Below are 6,000 nucleotides of genomic sequence, written 5' to 3' on the forward strand. Positions count from 1 at the left end.
TCCCTGCCCACCCATCCAGACAACCATATGAGCAATTTTTAATTTCCTACTTCATAGTCTGATTTGTTATTAAACTTTGGCATGTTGCTTCTAGATGCTATAGTTGTACGTATCCAACCATCCCTATTAGTAAACCCACATACGGCCAAAAATGCCTCCGTCACTAATTTGACACTTTTTGACCAGCCTGTGTATGGCAGGATAACTTCCATAAATCTCCTTCTGGATAGCTACCAGCTTTAATAAATTCTTGAATGTCTTCATCAGCCAGATTTTTCGTCATTAGCGGCTCCGATTATCTGCACTCTTGCCAATTTATTTAATCAATCTGAGATTCGGCTTCAAAATTATTGAACTTGGGAATTTGTATCCTTGAACTTGTATCCTAATTTTCTTATATGACTACGTGAGTCAAAGATCATCGTTAGTAAAATATTTTCAGGATGGCCATAAAAGCCATTTCGTTGGATCACAGTGTCAACTACAGCTTTTAGTTCGTCACTTAAATATCTGAAATATTCAATTAGTTTCCAAAGGTGAAGAGTTCCAAATGTACTCACTGGTACAGTTTTTATTAAAAACCAAACCTTTGCATATACTCGCAGAATATACTCTGTTACAATTTTTAAACTAGGCGGCGGATTCTTTACTGCAATGTAAGCCCTAAGATAAGATTCGCCGTAGTTAGCTATCTTCCATGAGATAATTTGCCAGGAGGGTTATTCGCTAAATTATTTTGACAGTTTTCGGAAGATATGGCAGTGCACATCTGGTATAAGTATTTTTGATTGCTGCTTAGTTCTTTTAAATTTACCTCAGGCAACTCAACTTTGAATTTTTCGTAGCACACATCAGGTAATCGCTCATAAGTTTCAATAAGTTTGCCGATAGAACACGAGAATGATAGAGGTCCTGTGGTATTTCCGTCCAGCTATCTAACCAAATGTCGAAGTGGCAATTCGTTTGTATGTAGTTGACATATTTTCCATTGCAAGGGTCGTTTATGACGTACTCGCAATTCCAAAAAATGTATTACACCACCGTGGGGCCCAGTGTTAACGACAGTATCACCGCAGCCAACAGCAGTCAACTCGCTAATTGACACCTGATTTTCTGTTAAATAGTTAAAAATTGTTGATGCTATGGTCTTTGCGGTACCATTTTGAGGTGTTACGTGCCCTATATAGTCGCTACCAGGTTCCTTCAATAACACTTTATGTTATTCGACAGTGGTTTTTCTAGATGACGATTCTCCCTGATCTTGAATGTGAAGGGTTTGATTTTTGCGACCATCAAAATAGAGAGTTTTCAGACCAGCATCATCCTTTATGTTTTTTTTTTGTAAATCAAGTCGTTGAATTTTTTCTTTGTCCATCTAATTTAGACTTGTATATTACATAGACTTGTCATTTTTGGATATCAACCCAATATCTTCAAGATCTGCACTAGCGATCATTGCTCCTTTTCTACTCGATAATCCAGTTCGGTCTATTACAGTCAAAGGTAGACGCTGTAGGCGTAGACTGCTTAGGGGTATTATGGATCTTTCTGGACTTGGACAAATTTACCTGGCGGTGAGGTTTAAGGTTGTTAAAATTAATCAAGTATTTTTTTAAGTGCATTTGAAGCTATTTTTAGTCGTTTGAAGCATCAGGTTTCATTGATGTAAGAATTTAATTTTTAATTTTTTTAGGGGTCGGGCGGGGGCTAAATATTAAAATAGAAAAAAATAAAAATTTCACTATTCATTCTAGACCATTTGGCAACTTTCTTCACTACAGGCATAAAAAAACTAGAGAACCGACCCACCCTAGTGTGCAGTATTTATACAAATTGTGCAAAAGCAGACAATTTTATAAATTGGGTAATAAATTGTATAAGATAATTTCTGCCAAAAACTTTATTAACATGTTCATAAATTTAACAGATTAGGGATACCACTAAGGGTAACACTAATATTTTGTGAAAAACGTCTATTTTTGGATGTGCGAGATGGCATTCGGATTTTTGCAGATAAAGTTAGGTAACAACTTCAACAATAATAATTGACTTATGCTCCTTCTCAAATACGCCTGGAAAATTCTGAAAAACATCGATTTTTTTTCTGTTTTCTTTGCTTATAACTTTAAAATGATTCATTTTGTAACAAAGTCGGAGGAAAATAAAATAAAGATAATTGAACTTTGTATGATAAACAACTGGTTAAAAATGTCTTAAATTATTACCATTTCAGCAAAATAGTAATAAATACAAAATATGGGGGCAAAATAAGCCTGTTTTGTTCAATGTTTTTCAACCACTTTGGTTGAACTTAGAACTTTCTTAATTCGCTGAGAAAATTCTTACAACATACTTAAATCGTCCACCAAACTTCATTAAAATCGACTTAATAGATTTTGCATAAAAATTTTGCAATATAAATTTTTTAAAAAAGTTCAAATTTAAACAAACTTTTCTGAAGAAAAAGTAGAACATTTAGAAGTTTGCTAATTTTTGAAGTTATACTTCTTTACGATCGAGGGTGAAATTTTATAGTTACCTGGCGCATGCGCAGACAGACAGTATGTAGTTCGTTGCTAATCTTTCAAATTATGTATGTGTCAGCGCAAATAAGTCATTAACAGAATATATTAGTGTTTTTAGTAAATGTATTATTTATTATAATTTTTGTGTCTGGATTTGTCTTCCTCGGGAATAAAATATTTTATAATAATAGTGAGTATATTTACTTTAAATTTTAAAGTATTTTTATACCTCACTTTGTCTTATTGAATTTGTCAGTATGTATGAGAAATCTTGTAAGCTGTCAAAGCAAAAGGAGTTTGGCTCGGTGGTAGCGCGTTCGACCGGAGCTCGAGAGGTCCCTGGTTCAATTCCGTGTGTTATCTAACTTTTTATTTTATTTTTAGTATTGCTTTAGTAAAAATTTTTTGAAAGTAGTAAGTAAAAATTAGTTTAATCTTTAAATACAAATAACCTGTTGAAAGTATATTTATTTCATTGAAATCATATAATAGAAGTATAACTTCTTACGTGCGTACAAAGTACACACACATTCTTTTTTTTACATATAAAGAAGTTCTCTACCTATCCAATACGCTTTACAGAGATAAAATCGGATTATTTAAGCGGCCTTAGCACTGTTTTAACATTATAAACAATTTTTTGGCTTATAAACAAATACAGTGGGGAGTGAGGAAGTTTGAGTTTGAGTGAGAGACAGGTTAATTTTTATTTTTAAATTCGAAGTTTTTGGTATTTAATATATCATACTAGTGACGTTATATATCTGGGCGTAATGACGTAATCGATGATTTTTTTAAATGAGAATAGGAGCCGTGTGTTAGCTCAATCTAAAGGCTTTTTAATTTTGTATTCACTAATATAAAGATTAACATAATTATTTATACAGGGTGCCCGAATTTTTTTTTTAAATAAAATAAATTCCAATATTTAGATTACGTCATCACACCCAGATCGATGACGTCACTAGCATGATATATATGCCAAAAAATTATAATTTAAAAATAAAAATCGACCTGTTTCAGGATTTATCTCCAGAGTCGCCCATTCTCGAGAAAATGAATTTATTCCAACTCAAACGTCCTCACTGTATTTGTTTATAATCCAAAAAATTGTTTATAATTTTAAAACAGTGCTGAGGCCGCTTAAATAATCCGATTTTTATCCTGTAAAGTGTATTAGATAGGTAGAGAACCTCTTTATATGTAAAAGCAATAGCAAACTTGTAGGCAGTCTTCTTTTTGTTCAGACACTTTTTAAAAAATTTGAACTTTTTAAAAAAAATTTAGATTGCAAAATTATTATGCAATATCTATTATGTCGATTTTAATGAAATTTGGTGGACGGTTTAAGTATTTTGTAAGAATTTTCTAAGCGAATTATGAAGGCTCTAAGTGCAACCAAAGTGGTTGAAGAACATTGAATAATAAAGTCTTTTTTGCCCCCTTATTTTGTATTTATTGCTATTTTGCAGAAAGTGTAATAATTTGAGACATTTTAGACAAGTGGTATATTATACAAAATTTAATTATCTTTATTTTCTTTCCCTGCGACTTTGTTCCAAAATGAATCGTTTTAAAGTTATAAGCAATGAAATTAGAAAAAAATCGATATTTTTCGAAATTTTTAAATATTTAAATTTCTCTATTAATGTTCCGGGCATATTTGAGAAGGAGCATAAGTCAATTATAATTATTGAAGTTTATCTGCAAACATCCGAATGCCACCACTCACATTCACCTCAAAACAAATCCGCCCTGGTCTATACAGTAATACATTCTGCAAAAAACCTGTTTGCAAAAATTAGAAGCTACTTTTAATAAAATATTTTTAATATTTAATTATATAAGGTGTTCAAAATTATCTCCTAACACATTTATGTACGCCTAAAAACGATCATTGAATGAGCTACTTACTCTACGGAGCATTTGTAAATTAACACATCGAAATACACTTTGTATTCTATTTTTTATCTTATCCCTTGTTATTGGAGGTATTTTATAAACTTCATTAATAACGTAACCCCAAAAAAATCAGTCCAGTTTATTAAAATCTGGTGATTTGGGTGGCCACGCTACTGGTCCATTGAAAAATGAAAATATCTCGAAAACTAATAAATTTAGACATAGGGAATGTTCTAAAAATTAAAGTACGTTAATGGTACTTTTCAATAGTGATATAAAATACAGGGTGTTCCATTTAAAATTACTGAGAAAATAATGTACTTGCGTTTTGACTCACCCTGTATTTGATATAAAGAAAATTAGCAATATCGAACATTCTTGAAAATTTTGACAAGACGTTAAAAAATATGGCATTAATAAGCCATTGTTTTTTGCTTATTTCTATTTATACAGGGAGTTGAACTTGTTACGATTTTCATATAAAATTGGTTATAACTTTGTAAATACCCTGTATAACATAACAAACCCTCGTATTTTTGTGATGGAGAAGTTAACAGGATTTCGAATTTAAAATAAAATATAGGGTATTCCATTTAAAAAAACGAGTTTGGTCTGCCACTGTGTTATCGAACACCCTGTAACATTCTAACTAATTTTGTAATGTGAAGCTCAAAGGTGGCTAAAATTTTTGTTATTAACTTTTATTTCTATCTATTACTATAGCGGAGCTATTGAGCTTTATCCTACTAATCAATCACCCTGTATAGTGAGGGGAAACATTACTTCGACTAATTATGATGGGTAAAATCTAATGTGGAATCTAAGAAGCGTAGAAAACAAGCTTTCTTGGTTAAATAATGTGAGAGAATGGACTAGACCAGGGATACAGAGAGTCAAACAGCTGTTTAGAATAACTCAAGACAGAGAGGGCTTTGACGTGTTAATTGGCAACGTCAAAGGGATTTGATAGGACATATTAAGAAGGATTTTGCAAAAAAAATTAGCTGCTAATTAAATATTCCTTCTTAGGTAAGTTACAGGAGCAATTTGCAGAAATGTTTTATCGATTTTACACAAATACATTTATAGACAAGGGCGCATCTGTAAAAATGTTAGTACATTTAGATATTGAGAGGTGACTCATATTTTTTGAAGAAATTACTTGAAAATAACTCATATAATAATATTTGCGTTACCGTAAAATTGGGTTACTTTGACCGCTGGGGTGAATTTGACCGAAAACATAGAAAAATATCTATTGTGATATACTTCAGCCACCCTGTATAATTTTTAAAATTATTTTTAACGATTAAAATTTATAAATATCTAAGAATTCATTTTTAATTAAAAAAAAAAGAATTAATATTCCAAGGGTTGTTAAATCCACCGATATAACGAATTAAGAAAAAATGGTTTAAAAAACGGTCAAATTAACCCCAATTACAAGAAAAATAATTTTACAGGCAAAGTGCATATACGGTCAACTTCCCCCCAGATGGGATGAACTTGATGGGAATGCCAAAGGCATTTTTTATTTTTTTTTTCTAAGTCATGATTATTTTCTTGTAATTTT

The sequence above is a fragment of the Diabrotica virgifera genome, chromosome 9 (assembly GCF_917563875.1).
Source record: "Diabrotica virgifera virgifera chromosome 9, PGI_DIABVI_V3a".
NCBI classification, from domain to species: domain Eukaryota; kingdom Metazoa; phylum Arthropoda; class Insecta; order Coleoptera; family Chrysomelidae; genus Diabrotica; species Diabrotica virgifera.